Genomic DNA, 24624 nt, shown 5'->3' on the forward strand with positions numbered 1-24624 from the left:
CCAAACAATGTCACCTTTCTCATTTTGGTCTTTACAGTCTTCTTTTTGAATATGATGAACATCAGTCATCTCTGTTATTCATCACAATGACCAGAGCAGCTTAAGAAACAAAATGAGCAAGCAATCAATTAAAAAACAAACAAAAACTAAAAAGCAACAACGTAACAGCTGCCTGAGACCCCACTTCCAAATTTTATTTCATTTAGGCTGATATGAAATTCAGGAGGCATTATTTTTTTAAAACTCCAAAATGATTCTATCGTGCATTTGCTTCCAGGTTTTCATTTATATGTCTATGTGTACAATTATATTAGCTACAACCTAAGATAATATTAGCTCCTTCCTTGAAATTTTTTTGCATCTCATCACTTACTCTTCTCCAATTATTAATACTATGTCTAATACATCCAGAATTAAATTAGCATGGTATTTGGCAACTTTTTTACTAATTATAGTGAAGATGTTTCTACTGTTTTGCCATGAAGCATTATGATATATTGAGATTGGATTTTATTATATTAATACCAAGTTTTTTTTCCTTTTAAAATGTTCTTTAATGCATTTTAAATGGAGAGAATAATAGTAGAACTGACCACTTATTATTGTTTAGATGAAAGGGTACACAGCAACCATTTGACAAAGTACTTTAGAGACAGCACTTAGCAACATATGTAAGAAAATAACATAATCTATTAAGTACCATTATTTGAAATTCAAGTAATTCATTGTCTTAGAAAAAATATGAGTATGTCAATCCTCACATTAATTCTACTTTACGCTCGTTGTGACTTAATAATACTTTATTTATTTCTCCTCACCAGTATTTGAGCAATGAATATTTTCTTTCCATGAAAATGTGATTAGATATGCTAAATCAATGGTTTTTATGGTGACCTATTCCAGATTGTTTCATTATATACATACACAACATACAGTATTAAAAATTTCAGAGATTCTCATAACACTGTAATTAATAAGTAATCCACAAATAAATGTATACATTCAAAATAGTTTAAATTTAAAATACAATTTAAAATAATAAAAATAACTCAAGATCGCATGCCAAATCATTATATTTTATCAAAATTTAGTATATAATTATTATATGCTAAATGCATTCATATGAACAAGTAAACTAGTAGCTCATACAGGGATTGAAGGAACCTAAACTCTTACTAATAGTATAGACATTTTAGTCATTAAAATTTACCAACCAACTTTTTATTTCAGCTTCAACATGTAAAGAATTCAGAAGTCATAATTCTCATCTTTACAACAAGAAAACAGCTGAGCAAACTGAAAATCAATGTCTTGTCTGTCCTTAACCTATCAGAAAACAGGTTGCAGAACACATCACTAAATCTGGAGATTTGGTTAAATCCAGGGTTGCACTCGGGTCTGCTTACCTAGAGCAGAAGCTACTGGAGTGCTATACTGGTAAGAAAGCAAAAGATAATTTTGACAAATTGCTTGAAGCTGAGTGTGCACTAGCTTTAGAGAAACAAAAAATAATAATCCCTGGTATCCACAGTCTTTTATGAGCACCCAAATGCATGGGTGTTATCTCCAGGAATGCCACTAGGCTTTTACAGCAAAGAGTCAATTAATGTCCCCTCATGGCTATGGAGAGAGAGGACAAAAGCAGTTACTGTGAAATATATCCAGAACCTACAAAAATAGCTATTCTTTAGGGAAAGAGACTACCAGAGCCTTATCCCAGCTGGGGGAAAGACATTTGTTCTCTAGACTCAGTAAGCCTTCCTATCTCACCTAAGAGATAGAGGTGGGGACGCTAAGAATCAACTGTAAAGATTCTAACCCAAGGATGTAGGACCATTAAAAGACTGAGATTTAGTAATAAAATTATATATCACACTAACCCTTCCTCAAACCTTACCAGCATACACGAACAGGGCTGCAGTAGAAAAGCAGTGGATTACAAAAAAGACCTGCAGGATATAAGACTTTGTTTAAGGAGAGATTTTTAGGGAAGCTCAAAGACAACAGGGGAGGCAAAATCAAAAACAGTAGTGGAATTTATAGTGTCTGACAACTACAGTTACAGAAAACATTAAGCAAGGCCAGCTTCAGGACAGACTAACATACAACCATACATTAAAAACCTATTTAACCCAGTTTCTATTATCCCAATACATTATGGCCAGCTTTCAACAACAACAACAACAAAATTACAAATCGTGCTGAAAGACAGGACAAACGTAATCTGAAGACACAAAGCAGAAAACAGAACCAGACTCAGATATGACATAGATTTCAGAATTAAAAATAACTACTTAGGGAATTTAAAAGACCTGTGATTAATATTTTGAAGGCTCGCATGAAACAAGTAGAAACTGTGAAGGAACATATGGGTAATATAGGCAGAGAGATAGAAACTCTAAGAAATAATTTAAAGAAAATGCTAGAGATTGTAAACACTGTAATGGAAATGAAGAATGCCTTTGATGGGTTTATCATGGATAGGACACAGCTGAGAAAAGAATCAGTGCACTTGAAGATATGTAAATAGGATCTATCCAAACTAAAATGAGAAGAAAAGAAGAACAAAAAATCAGAAAACACCATCCAAGGACTTTGAGACAATTTAAAATGTGTAGCATATGTTTAATTGGAATACCATAAGTAAAAGAGTGAACAGAGCAAAAAATATTTTTGAAATCTCCAATGTAATAGTGGATTAGTCTGTTTCTCTTTGATAATGACTGAGAACTTTCAAAAATTAATGGCAGAAGCCAAAGGGAAGGTCTAGGAGGTTCAAAGAACACTAAGCAGCACACATATAAAAACAAATTATACCTAGGTTTATTATATTTAAACTGAGGAAAACCAAAGATAAAGGGAAGATCTTGAAAGAAGCTGAGGTAGAGAGAAAGTTTTACCCATAGAGTACCAAGGGTAAGTAAATGTTGTGAACATATCACCAGAAGCTACACAAGCAAGAAGAGAGTTAAGTGAAATATTTAATGTGTTAAAATCAAAGCAAAACCAAACACCAACCCATAATTTTATAACCAATGAAATTTTCCTTCAAAAGCACAGTCACATTTCCAAAAGCAATACAAAGGAAGGCCAGGGTCATTACCTATGTAGACAAACTAAAACCTAAATTTCATACCACTGTAGACCCTTCAAAGTGACTAAAACTGAAAACACTGATAACACCAGCTCGTGGTATTATATAGTAACCTGAAACCTCATAAATTTCTCATAGGTGGACAAATAACTGGAATCACTTTGGAAAATTGTTTAATACTAAATATTGAATCTGACCATCTATCTATCTATCTATCTATCTATCTATCTATCTATCTATCTATGAGCAAGAAATTCCCCTCTCCAGAGATTGACTACACAAGTGCATTAAATATGCATAAGAATGTTTATAACATCCATATTTACCTATATGGGTCCAAAGTGAGAACAATTGAAATGTCTGTTGATATTACAGCAACTAAAAGGAAAACTATTTTGCTACCTTGGTAACTTACATGAATCTCACAACATAATGTTAGGTAAAGAAATCAAACGAAAATATAAGTACTATATTACTCTAAATAAGTTCCAAAACGGATAAATTTTTTAATCTACTCTTAGATGTTTTTTAATTCACTCATTTTTACCCTATCTTGTATTAAATTATTCTATAATAACTTTTCTGTCAAAAACTTGTTTTAAAATTTGGTTGACTTTTATACTTAAAATATCATTGCCATTTACCAAATATCAACTTTTCTCTCCATTTTAGAAGACAATGTACATACATACTGTTTCATTTTAACACATCAAAATAAACACTTAAATATTATAACAATTTAATAATAAAATTAAAGCAACGGCAGCAAAAGCCAAAATTGACAAATGGGATCTCATTAAACTAAAGAGCTTCTGCACAGCAAAAGAAACTACCATCAGAGTGAACAGGCAACCTACAGAATGGGAGAACATTTTTGCAATCTACTCATCTGACAAAGGGCTAATATCCAGAACCTACAAAGAACTCAAACAAATTTACAAGAAAAAAACAAACAACCCCATCAAAAAGTGGGCAAAGGATATGAACAGACATTTCTCAAAAGAAGACAGTCATACAGCCAACAGACACATGAAAAAATGCTCATCATCACTGGCCATCAGAGAAATGCAAATCAAAACCACAATGAGATACCATCTCACACCAGTTAGAATGGCGATCATTCAAATATCAGGAAACAACAGGTGCTGGAGAGGATGTGGAGAAATAGGAACACTTTTACATTGTTGGTGGGATTGTAAACTAGTTCAACCATTATGGAAAACAGTATGGCGATTCCTCCAGGATCTAGAAGTAGATGTACCATATGACCCAGCCATCCCATTACTGGGGATATACCCAAAGGATTCTAAGTCATGCTGCTATAAAGACACATGCACACGTATGTTTATTGCGGCACTATTCACAATAGCAAAGACTTGGAATCAACCCAAATGTCCATCAGTGACAGACTGGATTAAGAAAATGTGGCACATATACACCATGGAATACTATGCAGCCATCAAAAAGGATGAGTTTGTGTCCTTTGTAGGGACATGGATGCAGCTGGAAACCATCATTCTTAGCAAACTATCACAAGAACAGAAAACCAAACACTGCATGTTCTCACTCATAGGTGGGAACTGAACAATGAGATCACTTGGACTCGGGAAGGGGAACATCACACATCGGGGCCTATCATGGGGAGGGGGGAGGTATTGCATTGGGAGTTATACCTGATATAAATGACGAGTTGATTGGTGCTGACGAGTTGATGGGTGCAGCACAGCAACATGGCACAAGTATACATATGTAACAAACCTGCACGTTATGCACACGTACCCTAGAACTTAAAGTATAATAATAATAAAAAAATAAAAAATAAAAATAAAAATAAAAAATCAAAAAAATAAATAAAAAATAAAAAAGTAATAGTTTATTAAATATATAAATGCTAACACATTTATCATAATCATTTAAAATAATTTTAAATGATTTTTAATCCATTGCTAAAATTACTTATTATAAAATGATTGTTTTATCATTTAATATTAATGTATTACTTAGCTAAGAAATACACAAACAGGCAGGGTGTGGTGTCTCACACCTGTAATCCTAGCAATTTGGGAGGCAGAGGCAGATGGATCACCTGAGATCAGGAGTTCGACACCAGCCTGACAAACATGGCGAAACCCTATATCTACTAAAAAAAAGAAAATTAGCTGGGCTTGGTGACACATGACTACAATCCCAGCTACTTGGGGAGCTGAAGTAGGAGAATCCCTTGAACCCAGGAGTCGGAGGTTGCAGTGAGCCTAGACTGAGCCATTGCAGTCCGGCCGGGGCAAAAAGAGTAAAACTCCATCTCAAAAAGAAAAAAAGAAAAAGGAAATACACAAGCAAACACATACACACAACACAAACATATCACATCAAAAAAATCATACTTTAAATCTCTCGTGATATTATGGAAGTGTGAAAATTTTTTGAGGAAGTCTGAAATATCACTTGGAATTAGCTTTTATCTTTTGAATGTATTATTTGGTAATATCCAAACAATTAAGGGGAAACCACTTATTACTGGATTTAGTTTGGAAAAACACATATGAAAAACTTCTATTAAGATAATTTGGTTTATAATATTAGAAATCCTTTTAATTAATACTTTAGATTATGTTACATTATGGATATTCAGGCAATGAAAACACCGTATTTGTTGCTTAGTTTAATAGAGTGAGGAAAGATAATTTTTCACCTAGAGACCTAGGGTCATTGTGTTTGAAGTGCATTATCAATAGTTGACATTTATTAATCCATTATGGCAGATACTATGGTAGGTGCTTAGCTAGTAACATTTTAATTATCATTGCAACCTTACAAAGTAGGCATTTTTATTATTTGTCTTTTTGAGTGGAAGGAAAGAAACAACATCAAAAAAGTGGTGATAATATCACACAGCTCTCTAGTAGCAGATCCAAGATACCAGTCTGAGCCAGGCCCACTCAAGACTTGAAATTTCAACTCCGCATTTCTCTGCCCTGATGAGTTGATTTAAAGCAGTGGCTAAAAATTGACCTTGGTTTCTTTAGTGCACGAGCAAGAGAGAATTTTAGAAAAATGTAAGTCTAACTTTTGAGGAAAACCAGTATTTAGGAGAGATATTAACATTTACATGTGTACATGTAATATTTACATATGTCAGGCACTATATCCAAGTTTACATATTTATTTAGCCCTTATAAAAATCCTGGAAGATAGGAACTATTATCCCCATTTTATCTATGAGGAATCTAAGTAGCAGTCATTAAGTAACTTGCCCCAGATTCATATTGCACAGCTGAGAATCAAGTCCAGAGTCTATTATCTTAATTACCAGGCTGTATTACCCAAGAGCAGAAGAGGAGAATATAAAGATGGAACAGTAGTAGTAGGTAAAGTATAATAGAATAAAAAATAAAGTAATTCTTAATATGAAAGTCTTGGAAAATGTAAAAGACTTAAGAAATAAGCTATCCCTTTAAGGAAATGTAGGGCATCGGGGCATCTACAGACAGGAAAACAGGCAGGGAAGACAAGACACAGCAGGAGTCTAAGTGGACTAGAAGAGCCCAAGAGCACAGCGACAGGTCATTTGTACTCGGTGGAAGGATGGAGTGGGAGGTTAGGAGAAAAGGTCAGGCGGGTTCGGACAACAAAAGACACAGACATTAGAGAAAGAAATTGTACTTCATGCTGTTGAAGATAAAAATAATTATTCATGATAATTGAAATAAGATTTGGGTTTTAGAATTTTTTAAACTGTGTTGATAATATAATTTGATTCTAACCATCTTTGTTTATGTCTCTTTTCCTAGTAAAAGTATAAATAGAAACTCCTTTTCCTCTAAAAGATTCTGAGTTAGGATGATATATTTTATGATCACTCTAACTTGGATCAATGGTTATACTTCAGATTCACAAAATTCAAAATATTGACATTATCAAGTGTCAGTGAGTTTCAAAGGTTTTAAATTGGAACAGTCAATTTGAAGAACAACCTCACAGTACCATTTAAAAAAAAAAAAAAAAAAGGAAAAAAAGAAGTACCAGTTTTCAATACCGGCCCCAGGGAAATGTGATAATGTGCATAAGGAGGCACACAAAATGATGGTAAGTGTCTCTTTCCATTATTGAACAATTCAAAAAAACAAATCACTTCCAATACATAAATTGCCACATAGACTATATTACATGTTATATATATTTGCTATACATTGTTATGCAGCTGTTAAAAAGACAAAAGACATTCCTATGAGGACTGACATAAAAAACAAACTAAAATAAATAATAGTATTATTTTATTTCCTCTATTGATGTAACTGAGTAATAAAAGACTAAAACGAAACATACAACTCATTAAAGAAGGGCCTGGAATAAAGTTTGTGAGCTAATTAACGAAGTGTTTACTCAAACAAATAAACGTTCAAGAGAACATGAACTATAGTTGTGGCTGTACACATAAAATGTAGTAGACTGATTCAAGGAATTACATGAATAACAGGATTATGAATGTAAAAATTATGTCAATAAGATTTGGACCTTCATTTATATGGATAGTGAAGGAGTGGGCTGATTCAAATTAGGAAGGTTCCAAGTTTTGAACTTGCGTTCCTGATAAGATGATGATCTCATTTCTGAAATATCAATGGCAGGAAATACATGAAACTGAATACAATGCACTTTATTTTTTTTTTACATTCTTTATTTCAAGCCTTGACAGACCTGCCATATATAGGTAACTGGCAATGAGTTACAGTTATTCATTTAGACCTGTGTCTACTTGCATGACATTGGATATAGCATTGCCACATTATGTAATGGTTGTTCTGTTTTCCTCATGAGTCTGTGAGCTTGAAAATTTTGTTCAACTTCACAGAATCCGAACTAAGTGTCTCGAATTATTACATTCTATACTGCCCATGAAAGTACATACAATGTCAGCTTTCCTTACAACTTTTTAACTAATATTTAATCACTTCTAAATATTGTTTATTTTTATTTCCATTTAACACTGTGATATTACATTAATATGATCAAATTTTGACCCTGCATTATGATATATGATTTCATTTTTTTGCTCAACTAATCATTAAGCTGGGGAGAACAGGTCTTACTTATTGTGAATCACACAGTACCTGGTATATAGCAAATATTAAAAAAAAAGTTTGCTGAATTAAAATGTAGAGCCATATATAAGGAATACTGAAATGTTTGATTAAAAAAACTAATAGAAATAAAGTATCTTACTTTACTATTCACATTTTCTGCTCTTCCTAGGTTCATTTAACATTTCTACATTAGGACATTATGCAATGTAAGTTAGATATTTGTCATTTGCATCTTCTCCAAAGCATTTTAAGAAGTAAATTTCAGAGCTGTAGTGCTTGTTATTACAGCTGCTTATCAGGCGAAAAGCTAAACCAGTAAGCCAAGCAGAATGAAACTGTACAGAAAATCTAAAATATTTCTTCATGTTGTTCCATTTAAAAAAAAGTTATGGATATACTGTAACTAAGTTTACAGCAAATTGGATTATTTAGCTGCATCAGTTCCTTCATTTTATGGATTTTAACACCTTTTAGACCCACAGTGTTATTTTCATTCTAGCCATTCCTAGCTCTGTTCTGAGCAATCATTTTATTCCTCATTATGTAACTTAGCCTTCGGATATGTGAATTGAAAGCCAGCCCCAGGTAACACCATATATTCCTGTGCTTAAGTTTGTTTGAGAAACACAGAAATCGCACTTTCTCATTTTTTCCCTATACTTTACATTTTAGTGTTTCAATTTGTAGGTAAATCAAGTTATTTTAATTATCTTACAATGAACATTACCACAATTTCTAAATGCATATATTATAGAAATGATTAACATACTGTAGTTCTTGTGATTGATACATTGTATAGTTTTAATTTCACTGATATGTCTTACATGGAGTTTGCAGCTCATTGGCTTAAAATAAAACTTTCTTATAGGAAAAAATAAATTAATATTAGTGTCCATTTTAATAAAGCAGGAATAATAAAATTCAGTATCAATTTCCCATTATGGTTTGGAAGAACTAATGACCTAGACTGCATCTTTTTAATGTCACTGCATTAAAATTTTAAACTTAAATTAAGCATTTTATTTGAAAAGAGAAATTATGCTGTCCACCTCTTGAAAAATTCTACAGTGCTAATCAATTCTTTAATTGCACAAGACACTCCATGCTAAATGTCTGGAAAATGCTCATGGGAATTGAAGAAGGAATACTACATATTAACTCAATTGAAATTAAAAAAAAGAAAGCACTTTAAATACAATAAAAATATTTAAATGTTGAATCCAAATTATCGGCAGCAAGATGTTACTTTATGAAATGTATTATTAGTGTCAAAGATCTGAATTTCTTCTGCAAGAGAAAATTGAAAGCCTACAACATTCTTATGGACTTTAATATAAATAATAAAAGTCAATGTATGCTAAGGCTGGCCTCTTCAGTGTATTAGACATACTGCTAGTGTTCTAGCTCTATATTTTAATGTAATAAGAGAGGCTGCTCTTTTAGCTGTTTGTCAGCCAACAGAGACAGATGGATTCACAAATTAAACAGTGTGTGTATTGCACCAACGTGAGGATGCTTGCACATCTTACACATGATAATATGGAGAGACTGGCTTGCTGAGAAACTGGCATAAGAATGCAGAACTATCAATCAGGGACACCTTGAATACTTCATCATCTGACATTCTCTGAATAAAATTGTATCTTAGCTGATGCTGGGAATATATAAGAATCAGCACAGACTAATTTTCATTAAAATTTTCAAATGGAAACTTGTAGTGTTAGTTGTTGCTGAATGTACTGTAAACCTAATTGTCATATAACTGTTGCATAGGAAAAAATTTGATCTTATATGAATAGAATTCACCTTCAGTGATTATGTCCTACAGGAAACTAACATCAAGTAAAAGTCTACAACTACTTTTGCTCCGTTAAGTTCTATATTATTGACTAAATAAATCAGAAATATATAGTAAATGTCTGTTTGCACATGTGTGTATGGTATTTATCCTTGGTAACCTGCAAACTGCCCTGTAAAAAGGCAAATGAAAATTAGTCTACTCATTCAAAGATGTATAACAAACAAAATGAAATTGCAATGCTAATTTTGCAAGTATAACAAAAGAAAAATTTATTCAGTTATACTCATTAGTTTGAACTGAGTAAAATAAGTTTATAGGACAAAAATCCTATCAAGAGAAAACATACATCAAGTTGTATTTTCATAAGTAATTCAACTTACTCTGATAGCATTTTAAAAGACTTTCAGGTTATTAACTTTGACATTTCTATTCCAGGCATTTACAAACTATCACCAAAATGTGACTATATGAAGTCTTCAAAATCTGGAAGCCAAGAAAGACATGTTAAAAAAAAAAAGCTGTATTAAAAATTTTTCTAACCACGAGTACCATCAATCTAGAATATTATGACTATTTAAATAGCCAACAGTCAGCTCCTATGAAATTGAAAAAAAGTAAATGAGTTAACAAGCACAGAGAACCGTATTTAACTCTTGACCTAATTTGTATCTCAAGAGAAATCAGAGGGAAAAATAACTGCTTAGTTTAACATAATCTATATGTGTTAGGGCAGTAGTCTTATTTATATTGGCAAAAATGTAAATGTTATTATGGTTAATCTCTTTGAGTAAATTCTAATAATTATATGGATTCTCTGTTCTGCATAAGAGGTGGCCTACAGGATTAGAATTTTAGAAATACGGAACTAAAAGAAGCATAAAAGATCATTTTGTACAATCCTCTTGTTTTACAGATAAAGTGAAGAGGAAAGCTCAATGACAAGGTCATTTCAATTTAATATATGACATAATTTTCTGATTTAGAAAATGTAGTCAAGATTCTAATTAATATGTCAAAAACAGCATCATGCTCAAGTCTTGTTAATACTGAAAAGAGACTTATCTTATTCTTACACATCCTTCTAGTTAAACCTTATCTGTGCACTTCTCTTTACAGCTCCAGGTTTTTAAAAATGGTCTATGCTTACCGTTCAACATCCTCATGCACCATTTAAAATTGTCACAAGTGGCAGCCCTTACGCTAGGTGGAGACACCTAAAGCTCTTAAAGCTTCTAAATCTGACTGCAAACTCAACATTTCTGTATGCATTAAAATATACAGAGTCCCTGGTGAGTCCTTCTCATGTCTGAAGGTACCAAACAGTAATTAGTCACACACTGCAGGAGATTTCAAAGAGTATATGAAATACAGGTTGATTATTATGGGTTGAGAGATAAAAATTTCTGGTGTCATGTCTGTGTTCCAACAGGGAACGTCAATTGTAGAATCAATAAAATGAGTTAAGTTATTAACTCTAGTTACTAGCCTACTGTGGAATCTATCAAAAATTCTAAGGGTGCACTTAGGCAGTAGGCAGCTGTCACAAATGTTGTGGGTTGGCAGCAATAGTAATGATTCCAATAACAACAGTGAAACACGGTCACATTTTAGGTCGTAACCTGTACCTCAATTAACTGTTTCTGGCTTCTGCTCCCATTCCTCCCCCACAGCAACACTTCTTGTTATAGTCACTAATAATCTCATTGTTAATTGCAGTGGATAATATTCCATATTGATTGTTGTATAAATCCTCTAAAGCTGCTCACAATGTTTACATTTTTCATCTCTCAGATGTACCCCACCTTGGTTTTATTAATTTATCGATTCAATATATTTTAACACATACATCCTTGTTATTATCTTTAACATACACTTTAGGAAAAGACTTTTACTCATCATCTTATCATTATCACCATCATAATAGATATTAATATATGTTACTGGTTTTAATGTTATTTCTAGACATTCTGAGAATGTCCTCTATCCTGGGATTTCCTCATCAAACTCAGGTGGCCCCGCTATTCTCTTTAGCATATTAATAAATAATGGGGATTAAGTGTAGGATGTAGGATTAGTATCATCCATAATGACAAAGTTGATACTATCAAGTAAACACTGTGAAAAGATGGATGAAAATGAGTATTTGTTCCTCATGAGACTAGACTGTTGTAAATTTATTTCACCTGACTGAGTTATCTAAATTCTTTCTGAATTTGGCTTTTCAAAATCTACATTCTTAATTGAGTGCCATTACCTCGTATTTCAAACCTGATAAGAAAGTGCACATACTTCAAATAAACCACTGGGTATCACTAATTCCCTTACATTTATTTATGCACTGAATTTCTGCACCTGCGACTCATGTGCACAGCAGGACAGCTTTTCGCTTAATTTAACATGGAGACTGGCAGTCAGAATCACAAAAAATGATTCTTATACACACATATTTATAAATTATGAAGAAAACAGGAAACTAAAAGATGAGAAGAGGTTTTATTTTTTTCGTTTTAATTAAATATGGGAAAGAGTACAAAAATGAGGTGAGATTTAAAGAATATGAGTAAATGCTCTTTACTAACTACCATTTATTTTATTTGTTTGTTTGTTTATTTATTTATTTAGAGTCAGAGTCTTTGCTGACCAGATTGGTGCCCAAGTCTGATCACAGCTAGCTGAAGACTTAATCTCCCAGTTTCAAGCAAATCTCTTACCTCAAACTCTTTAGTAGCTGGAACAGGACCACAGGTGCAAGAAACCACGCCTGGCCCATTCAATTTAATAAATAATTTTGATCTATTATGTTCAGTATACTTTGCTTGGAAAACCACATTTTTCAAAAGTTTACATTTATACTCCAATCCCTCAAAGAGTAGAATGTCTATAATCAGGATTTAAAAGGCAAAGGTACAAAGGATGAACACTGAAGACAGAATGCAAGGTCATGCACATGCCAACAAGGTAGCACTTACATCTGATTTAGGAAATACGAGGTTACATTCATTTTTACTTCCAACTTTTATTCTGGTTTTAATGTTTCCCCAGATAGCAGCTTCTTTTCCTTCTTAAGGTTACCTTCCCAAATACAAAGTTTCATTGTTGGTTAGGTTTGACATCTTGGTGTTGCAATATTTAGGACATCCAATAAGCATACATGATGGTTCTTTCCTTAGAAAGGTGTAGAGGTGCAGTGGTTTGTCACTATGTAAAGATAATCAGTGTTACTGACTTTGTATAGTAGAAAGCCAACCCTGAGCAGCAACATGGTCTGGTTGGAAATAATTCTGGTCTAGTATTGGAGACTTGATTTCCAAAACTCTTTCTCCTTTGAGGTTAATAAATTCCAGCTCTACCAATCCTTAGTATTGAATCTTCTCTCGGGTTTCTGTCCCTATATGAAATGAAAACATTGGCGCCTAGTGGAAAAGTCTTCTTTCCACAGAATATTTTATTGTCAATATAGAAAAACTACCCATTATATTTTAAATTTATTTCTTTACTCTTTGTCTTCTACACTAGAACATAAGGACCATAAAGGCAGAGGCATTGCCAGACATATTCTTATACTCAGCATTTATCATATATTAGTTTGGTGCTTAATAAACCACTTTTCATAAATAAATATATAATGACTCTCCTTGTTGGAATATTTTCCTTTTTAGTAAGTGCAAAGCCCTGAAATAGAAACAAATCTGAGACAATTAAGTTATGTACAAAAGGAAAACCAGATGGAGTGAACAGTTGATGAGATGAGGCAGAGATATCAGTAGGGGAGCCATGAAGTGGGGTCCTGTGAGTGTTAAGCTAACGCTAGCAGATTTCATAGGTAAAATGAAAATATCCATAACTTAACACAATGAAAGCCCAACACTAATTTTTCTGATAGGCCAATTTTTTGGAGAAGGTTGTCACTGCTCCATAACATCTTTGAGGTATCAAGAAATAGTATCCTCTTTAACACATGGTCTCCAAGATTATTTTCTGCTGAAACTTTATCATCTAAGGTCATAGGCCCTGAAAGGAAATCTGGAATATGCCCTCTAGTTGCATATCCATGGAGAAGTGGATTTAGTGAGCAGTCAGGCACTCTCTGCCAAAGTCATGAAGGCCATGATAAGGAGTAGTGCTTTTATTACAAGTATGGTGGAAACCCAATGGAAATTTTTAAACAAGAAAATGACATAACTTATATTTTTAAGAGTAGTGTGCCTGTTGTGTTGATAAAATAATACATATCAACAAATTAGAGCAAAGGGAATATGTCCTTTCTTCAAAGGAGAGGTGATGATGACTTAGACTATGCTAGAGTGCTAGTATATGGAGGTAGCAAGAAATGTTTTCATTTGGGCTATATACTGTTGATGATTTCATATAGGATGTAATTTCAACCAAGAGGTTCCCAAGGCTGAGTAATATTCTCCTCTTTTGACCTTTTAAAATCCTCTGTTAAATAACTACTATTGAATTTAAAATCTTTCTTTTTTTAGTAACTATTTATCTGCCTGTTTGCCTGATTACATATTGAACTTTCTGAGGATAAAGACTACATCTTCATAAACCTGGGTTATGTGATACTATATGATAAATTGGAGCACACAATCAATTGTTTTTTATTGAATCAAATGAGGAAACTTGCCTGTGGACACAACACAATTACAAAGACTGAGACAGTATTGGATTCCTGATATGGCTTATTACAAAATCCATCCTCTTTCCACTATTTTACATTCCAACAATTTATGTATATCAAAGGAAGAGGGCAAACTTCTATTCATTCCTAGCTAGTTGATATTCCTGGGCATCTAATTTGGAAATTAAAATATGACAAAAGGATTTGCAAACACATAACAATTTATATTAGATGGACATTTCTATGTAGTGTCTTTTATCTGGATCAAAACTTCCAATAGAATTAATTCAGAGGAGAGAAAAATGAAGTCTAGTTCCTTAAAAGACAGGATTAATCTGTGTTCATAAACAGAATATCAGATCTCTGCTCAAAGGACTAATACATATTGATTGATTGATTGATTGTTTGATTCATTGATTCATTCATTCATTCATTTGGCAAATATTGCCATTCATTTTACTATGAAGGAAGAATTGCTATACCTCCTGGAGGTACAGTAGTTAAATAAGGGTGAAAACATCCTGCTCTCGGAAGACATGCTTTTTCTTTTTTTGAGGCAGTTGGGAGAGGTTATTCTTTTTTTAACTTTTATTTTATGTTCAGAAGTACATGTGCAGGTTTGTCATACAGGTAAATTGAGTGCCATGGGGGGTTGGTGCACAGATTCTTTCATCACCCAAGTAATAAGCATAGTACCTGATAGATAGTTTTTCAATCCTCACTTTCCCAACCTCCACCCTTAAGTAGGTCTCGGTGTCTGGCATTCCCTTTATTGGGTCCATATGTACTCAATATTTAGCTCCCACTTATAAGTGAGAACACATGGTATTTGATTTTCTGTTCCTGTGTTAGCTTGCTTAGGATAATGACCTCCAACTACAGCCATGTAGCTGCAAAGGACATGATCTCACTCTTTTTACGGCTGCATAGTATTCCGTGGTGTATACATATCACATTTTCTTTTTTTTTTTCACCTTTTTTGTTACAAATTTAAATATCTAGTATTAAAAGTTAATTTCATCCAAATTCACTCCCCACTACCCACCCACACACATACAATTGTCATCATTTTCCTCCTTCTCCTGTGTTCATGAAAACAGTATTTTCACGTTGGATTCTAAACAATTGAACTGAAAACTTCAGGAAAAATCAATTTTCTCCACAAACTAAATTAATTTGTTAGGCTCCTCTCCCAGAATAAGAGAAATCTTGAAATTAGAAGAAAAAAAAACCAAAACTCCAGTTTAGAATAAAATCTAAAACAGATTTAGTGGCAAGGGGCAAATGTATATTAAATTTAGAAAAGGGAAGACAAATCATACACTTTTATACCAGGATTTTGGAGTGTTGTTTCTACACCTAAGTTAAAATTGTTGCCTGGTCAACATGCTGTATCTCTCAGGAGCCCAGATATTCCTTTTTTTTTTTTTCTTTTATACTTTAAGTTCTAGGGTACATGTGCACAACGTGCAGGTTTGTTACATACGTATACTTGTGCCATGTTGGTGTGCTGCACCCATCAACTCGTCAGCACCCACCAACTCATTATTTACATCAGGTATAACTCCCAGTGCAATCCCTCCCCCCTACCTCCTCCCCATAACACACCCCGGTGTGTGAAGTTCCCCTTCCCAAGTCCAAGTGATCTCATTGTTCGGTTCCCACCTATGAGTGAGAACATGCGGTATTTGGTTTTCTGTTCTTGCCATAGTTTGCTGAGAATCATGGTTTCCCTGCATCCATGTCCCTACAAAAGACACAAACTCATCCTTTTTTATGGCTGCATAGTACTCCATGGTGTATATGTGCCACATTTTGTTAATCAAGTCTGTCACTGATGGACATTTGGGTTGATTCCAAGTTTTTGCTATTGTGAATAGTGCCGCAATGAACATATGTATGCATGTGTCTTTATAGCAGCATGACTTATAACCCTTTGGGTATATCCCCAGTAATGGGATGGCTGGGTCATATGGTACTTCTAGATCTAGATCCTTGAGGAATCGCCATACTGTTTTCCATAATGGTTGAACTAGTTTACAATCCCACCAACAGTGTAAAAGTATTCCTATTTCTCCACATCCTCTCCAGCACCTGTTGTTTCCTGACATTTTAAGGATTGCCATTCTAACTTATGTGAGATGGTATCTCATTGTGGTTTTGATTTGCATTTCTCTGATGGCCAGTTTTCACGAGGATTTTTTCATGCTATTTGTCTGTTGGCTTTTGCATGTCTTCTTTTGAGAAATGTCTGTTCATATCCTTTGCCCACTTTTTGATGGGGTTGTTTGTTTTTTTCTTGTAAATTTGTTTGAGTTCTTTGTAGGTTCTAGATATTAGCCCTTTGTCAGATGAGTAGATTGCAAAAATTTTCTCCCATTCTGTAGGTTGCCTGTTCACTCTGATGGTAGTTTCTTTTGCTGTGCAGAAGCTCCTTAGTTTAATTAGATCCCTTTGTCAATTTTGGTTTTTGTTGCCATTGCTTTTGGTGTTTTAGACATGAAGTCCTTGCCCATGCCTATGACCTGAATGGTATTACCTAGGTTTTCTTCTAGGGTTTTTATGGTGTTAAGTCTAACATTTAAGCCTCCAATCCATCTTGAAATAATTTTCGTATAAGGAGTAAGGAAAGGATCCAGTTTCAGCTTTCTACTATGGCTAGCCAATTTTCCCAGCACCGTTTATTAAATAGGGAATCCTTTCCCCATTTCTTGTTTTTCTCAGGTTTGTCAAAGATCAGATGGCTGTAGATGTGTGGGATTATTTCTGAGGACTCTGTTCTGTTCCATTGGTCTATATCTCTGTTTTGGTACCAGTACTATGCTGTTTTGGTTACTGTAGCCTTGTAGTATAGTTTGAAGTCAGGTAGCCTGATGCCTCCAGCTTTCTTTTTTTGACTTAAGATTGTCTTGCCAATGCGGGCTCTTTTTTGGTTCCATATGAACTTTAAAACAGTTTTTTCCAATTCTGGGAAGAAACTCATTGGTGGCTTGATGAGGATGGCATTGAATCTGTAAATTACCTTGGGCAATATGGACATTTTCATGATATTCATTCTTCCTATCCATGAGCATGCTATGTTCTTCCATTTGTTTGTGTCCTCTTTTATTTTATTGAGCAGTGGTTTGTAGTTCTCCTTGAAGAGGTCCTTTACATCCCTTTTAAGTTGGATTTCTAGGTATTTTATTCTCTTTGAAGCAATTGTGAATGGAAGTTCATTCATGATTTGGCTCTCTGTTTGTCTGTTTCTTGTGTATTAGAATGCATGTGATTTTTGTGCATTAATTTTGTGTCCTGAGACTTTGCTGAAGTTGTTTATCAGCTTAAGATTTTGGGCTGAGACAATGGGGTTTTCTAAATATGCAATCATGTCATCTGCAAACAGGGACAATTTGACTTCTTCTTTTTCTAACTGGATACCCTTGATTTTTTTCTCTTGCCTGATTGCCCTAACCAGAACTTCCAACACTATGTTGAATAGGAGTGGTGAGAGAGGTCATACCTGTCTTGTGCCAGTTTTCAAAGGGAATTTTTCCAATTTTTGCCCATTCAGTATGATATTGGCTGTGGGTTTCTCATAAGTAGCTCTTATGATTTTGAGGTACGTTCCATCAATACCGAATTTATTGAGAGTTTTTAGCATGAAGGGCTGTTGAATTTTGTCAAAGGCCTTTTCTGCATCTATTGAGATAATCATGTGGTTTTTGTCTTTGGTTCTGTTTATGTGCTGGATTACATTTATTGATTTGCGTATGTTGAACCAGCCTTGCATCCCAGGGATGAAGCCCACTTGATCATAGTGGATAAGCTTTTTGATGTGCTGCTGGATCCAGTTTACCAGTATTTTATTAAGGATTTTTGCATCAATGTTCATCAGGGATATTGGTCTAAAATTCTCTTTTATTGTTGTGTCTCTGCCAGGCTTTGGTATCAGGATGATGTTGGCCTCATAAAATGAGTTAGGGAGGATTCCCTCTTTTTCTATTGATTGGACTAGTTTCAGAAGGAATGGTACCAGCTCCTCCTTGTACCTCTGGTAGAATTCAGCTGCGAATCCATCTGGTCCTGGACTTTTCTTGGTTGGTAGGCTATTAATTATTGCCTCAATTTCAGAGGCTGCTATTGGTCTATTCAGGTATTCAACTACTTCCTGGTTTAGTCTTGGGAGAGTGTAAGTGTCCAGGAAATTATCCATTTCTTCTAGATTTTCTAGTTTATTTGCGTAGAGGTGTTTATAGTATTCTCTGATTGTATTTCTGTGGGGTCCGTGGTGATATCCCCTTTATCATTTTTTATTGCGTCTATTTGATTCTTCTCTCTTTTCTTCTTTATTAGTCTTTCTAACGGTCTATCAATTTTGTTGATCTTTTCAAAAAACCAACTTCTGGATTCATTGATTTTTTTGGAGGATTTTTTGTGTCTCTATCTCCTTCAGTTCTGCTCTGATCTTAGTTATTTCTTGCCTTCTGCCAGATTTTGAATGTGTTTGCTCTTGCTTCTCTAGTTCTTTTAATTGTGATGTTAGAGTGTCAATTTTAGATCTTTCCAGCTTTCTCTTGTGGGCATTTAGTGCTATAAATTTCCCTCTACACACTGCTTTAAATGTGTCCCAGAGATTCTGGTATGTTGTATCTTTGTTCTCATTGGTTTCAAATAACATTTTTATTTCTGCCTTCATTTCGTTATGTACCCAGGAGCAAGTTTTTCAGTTTCCATGTAGTTGAGCGGTTTCGGTTGAGTTTCTTAGTCCTGAGTTCTAGTTTGATTGCACTGTGGTCTGAGAGACAGTTTTTTTTATAATTTCTGTTCTTATACATTTGCTGAGGAGTGCTTTACTTCCAATTATGAGATCAATTTTGGAATAAGTGCGATGTGGTGCTTAGAAGAATGTATGTTCTGTTGATTTGGGGTGGAGAGTTCTGTAGATGTCTATTAGGTCTGCTTGCTGCAGAGATGAGTTCAATTCCTGGATATCCTTGTTAACTTTCTGTCTCATTGATCTGTCTAATATTGACAGTGCGGTGTTGAAGTCTCCCATTATTATTGTATGGGAGTCTAGGTCTCTTTGAAGTCTCTAAGGACTTGCTTTATGAATCTTGGTACTCCTGTATTGGGTGCATATATATTTAGGATAGTTAGCTCTTCCTGTTGAATTGATCCCTTTACCATTATGTAATGGCCTTCTTTGTCTCTTTTTATTTTGATGGTTTAAAGTCTGTTTTATCAGAGACTAGTATTGCAACCCCTGTCGTTTTGGTTCTCCATTTGCTAGGTAGATCTTCCTCCATCCCTTTATTTTGAGCCTATGTGTGTCTCTGCATGTGAGATGGGTCTCCTGAATACAGCAAACTGATGGGTCTTGACTCCTTATCAAATTTGCCAGTCTGTGTCTTTTAATTGGACCATTTAGTGCATTTACATTTAAGGTTAAGATTTTTATGTGTGAACTTGATCCTGTCATTATATTAGCTGGTTATTTTCTCCATTAGTTGATGCAGTTTCTTCCTAGCATCGATGGTCTTTACATTTTGACATGTTTTTGCAATGGCTGGTACCAGTTGTTCCTTTCCATATTTAGTGCTTCCTTCAGGGTCTCTTGTAAGGCAGGCCTGGTGGTGACAAAATCTCTAAGCATTTGCTTATCTGTAAAATATTTTATTTCTCCTTCACTTATGAAACTTAGTTTGGCTGGGTATGAAATTCTGGGTTGAAAATTCTTTTCTTTAAGAATGTTGAATATTGGCCCCCACTCTCTTCTGGCTTGCAGAGTTTCTGCCAAGAGATCTGCTATTAGTCTGATGGGCTTTCCTTTGTGGGTAACCCGACCTTTCTCTCTGGCTGCCCTTAACATTTTTTCCTTCATTTCAACTTTGGTGAATCTGACAATTATGTGTCTTGGAGTTGCTCTTCTCGAGGAGTATCTTTGTGGCATCCTCTTTATTCCTGAATTTTACTGTTGGCCTGCCTTACTAGGTTGGGGAAGTTCTCCTGGATGATATCCTGAAGAGTGTTTTCCAACTTGGTTCCATTTTCCCCCTCACTTTCAGGCACCCCAATCAGACGTAGATTTGGTCTTTTCACATAATCCCATACTTCTTGAAGGCTTTGTTCATTTCTTTTTCCACTTTTCTCTTTAGACTTCTCTTCTCGTTTCATTTCATTAATTCGATCGTCAATCGCTGATACTCTTTCTCCAGTTGATCGAGTCGGTTACTGAAGCTTGTGCATTTGTCACATATTTCTCGTGTCATGGTTTTTATCACTGTCAGTTCATTTATGGCCTTCTCTGCATTGATTATTCTAGTTATCCATTCTTCCATTCTTTTTTCAAGATTTTTAGTTTCTTTGCGCTGGGTACATAATTCCTCCTTTAGCTCTCAGAAGTTTGATGGACTGAAGTCTTCTTCTCTCAAGTCGTCAAAGTCATTCTCCATCCAGCTTTGATCTGTTGCTGGCGATGAGCTGCGTTCCTTTGGAGGGGGAGATGCGCTCTTACGTTTTGAATTTCCAGCTTTTCTGCCCTGCTTTTTCCCCATCTTTGTGGTTTTATCTGCCTTTGGTCTTGAAGATGGTGACGTACTGATGGCATTTTGGTGTGGGTGTCCTTCTTGTTTGATAGTTTTCCTTCTAACAGTCAGGACCCTCAGCTGTAGGTCTGTTGGAGATTGCTTGAGGTCCACTCCAGACTCTGTTTGCCTGGGTATCAGCAGTGTCAGTCTGCCCATAGTGGGGGATGTCTCCCAGTTAGGCTACACAGGGGTCAGGGATCAACTTAAGCAGGCAATCTGTCTGTTCTCAGATCTCAACCTCCTTGTTGGGAGATCCACTGCTCTCTTCAAAGCTGTCAGACAGGGTCGTTTGTGTCTGCAGAGGTTTCTGCTGCTTTCTTTTTTGTTTAGCTGTGTCCTGTCCCCAGAGGTGGAGTCTACAGAGACAGGCAGACCTCCTTGAGCTGTTGCGGGATCCACCGAGTTCAAGCTTCCCAGCGGTTTTGTTTACCTACTTAATCCTCAGCAAGGGCGGGCTCCCCCCCCCCCAGCCTCGCTGCTGCCTTGCCGTTAGATTGCAGACTGCTGTGCTAGCAATGAGGGAGGCTCTGCAGGCGTGGGACCCTCCTGGCCAGGTTGAGACATAATCTCCTGGTGTGCCGTTTGCTAAGATCCTTGGTAAATCACAGTATTGGGGTGGGAGTTTCCCGATTTTCCAGGTGTTGTGTGTCTCAGTTCCCCTGACTAGGAAAAGGGATTCCCTTCCCCCTTGAACTTCCCAGGTGAGGCAATGCCTCATCCTGCTTCAGGTCTCGCTGGCCGGGCTGCAGCAGCAGACCAACATCAATTGTCCGGCCCTCCCTAGTGAGATGAACCCTGTACCTCAGTTGAAAATGCAGAAGTCACCCGTCTTCTGTGTCACTGGTGCTGGGAGCTGGAGACTGGAGCTGTTCCTATTCAGCCACCTTGCTCCACCCCCCAGATATCCTTTAATGACCTACCACATTTTCTTTATCCAATTTACCATTGATGAGTACCTAGGTTGATTCCATGTCTTTGCTATTGTGAATAGTGCTGCAATGAACATATTGTGCATGTGTCTTTATGCTAGAATGACTTATATGTCTTTGGGTATATATTCAATAATGAGATTGCTGGGTCAAATGGTGTATTAGTCTGTTTTCACATTGCTGATAAGACATACCTGAGACTGGGAAGAAAAAGAGGTTCAATGGATTTACAGTTCCACGTGACTGGGGATGCCTCATAATCATGGCAGAAGGCAAGGAGGAGCAAATCACATCTTACATGGATAGCGATAGGCAAAAAGAGAGAGCGTGTGCAGGGAAACTCTAGTTTTTAAAACCATCAGATCTCGTAAGAATCATTCACTATCACAAGAACAGTTCAGGAAAGAACCACCCCAATAATTCCCACCAAGTTTCTCCCACAACATTTGGGAATTGTGGGAGTCACAGTTGAAGAGATATGGGTGAGGACTGAGTCAAACCATATAATTCCACCACTGGCCCCTCCCAAATCTCATGCCCTCATATTTTATTTTATTATTTTTTATTTTTTTAAATTTATTTATTATTATTATACTTTAAGTTCTAGGGTACATGTGCATAACGTGCAGGTTTGTTACATATGTATACTTGTGCCATGTTGGTGTGCTGCACCCATCAACTCGTCAGCACCCATCAACTCGTCATTTACATAACTCCCCCATCAAAAAGTGGGCAAAGGATATGAACAGACATTTCTCAAAAGAAGACATTCATACAGCCAACAGACACATGAAAAAATGCTCATCATCACTGGCCATCAGAGAAATGCAAATCAAAACCACAATGAGATACCATCTCACACCAGTTAGAATGGCGATCATTAAAAAGTCAGGAAACAACAGGTGCTGGAGAGGATGTGGAGAAATAGGAACACTTTTACACTGTTGGTGGGATTGTAAACTAGTTCAACCATTATGGAAAACAGTATGGCGATTCCTCAAGGATCTAGAACTAGATGTACCATGCCCTCATATTTTAAAACCAATCACACCTTCCCAGCAGTCCCCCAAAGTCTTAACTCATTTTAGCACTAACTGTCCACAGTCATGTGGTGTTGGTGTACAGACTATTTCATCACCTAGGTAACAAGCATAGTACCTGATAGGTAGTTTTTCAATCCTCACCTCGCCAACCTCCATCCTCAAGTAGATCTCAATACCTGTCATTACCTTTTTTGTGTCCATATGTACTCAATATTTAGCACCCACTTATAGTGAGAACATGTGGTATTTGGTTTTCTGTTCACAGAAAAAGTCCACAGTCCAAAATTTCATCTGAGGAAAGCAAGTCCTTTCTGCCTATGAGCCTATAAAATCAATAGCAAGTTAGTTACTTCTTAGATACAATGGGGGTACAGTCATTGGGTAAATACAGCCATTCCAAATGGGAGTAATTGGCCAAAATAAAGGGGCTACAGGCCCCATGCAAACCTGAAATATAGCAGGGAAGTTAAGTCTTAAAGTTCCAAAGTGATCTCCTTTGACTCCATGTCTCACATCCAGGTCACAATGAAGCAAGAGGCGAGTTCCCATAGTCTTGGGCAGCTCCAGCCCTGTGGCTTTGCAGGGTACAACCTCCCTTCCAGCTGCTTTCAAGGGCTGACACTGTGTCTGTGTCTTTTTCAGAAGCATAGTGGAAGCTGTCAGTGGATCTATCATTCTGGGGTCTGGAGGATGGTGACCCTCTTCTCATAGCTCCACTAGGTGATGCACCAGTAGGGACTCTCTGTGGGGGCTTCTACCCTACATTTCCCTTCCACACTACTCTAGCAGATGTTCTCCATGAGGACCCTACCCCTATAGCAAACTTTTGCCTAGGCATCCAGGCATTTCCATACATCTTCCAAAATCTAGGCAAAGGTTCTCAAACCTCAATTCTTGACTTCTGTGCACTCATAGGCTCAAAACCATGTGGAAGTTCCCAAGGCTTGAGGCTTATGCCCTCTGAAGCCATGGCCCAAGCTCTAAAATGGCCACTTTCAGCTGCAGATTGAGGGGCTGGGATGCAGGGCACCAGGTCCCTAGGCTGCACGCAGCACAGGGACCCTGGCCCTGGCCCACAAAACCACTTTTTCCTCCCAGGCCTACTGGCCTGTGATGGGAGGAAGCTGCTGCAAAGGTCTCTGACATACTTTGGAGAAATTTTCCCCATTGTCTTGATGATTAACATTTGGCTCCTCATTAGTTATGCAAATTTCTCCTCAGAAAATGGGAGTTTCTTTTCTGTCACATTGTCAGGCTGCAAATTTTTCAAACTGTTATGGTCTGTTTCCCTTTTGAAACTGAATGTCTTTAACAGCACCCAAGTCACCTCTTTAATGCTTTGCTGCTTAGAAAGCTCTTCTACTAGATACACTAAATTATCTCTCTCAAGTTCAAAGTCCCACATATCTCTAGGGCAGGGGCAAAATGCCACCAGTCTCTTTGCTAAAACATGCAAGAATTACCTTTACTCCATTTC

This window comes from Macaca thibetana, chromosome 5, assembly GCF_024542745.1.
Source record: "Macaca thibetana thibetana isolate TM-01 chromosome 5, ASM2454274v1, whole genome shotgun sequence".
NCBI classification, from domain to species: Eukaryota; Metazoa; Chordata; class Mammalia; order Primates; family Cercopithecidae; genus Macaca; species Macaca thibetana.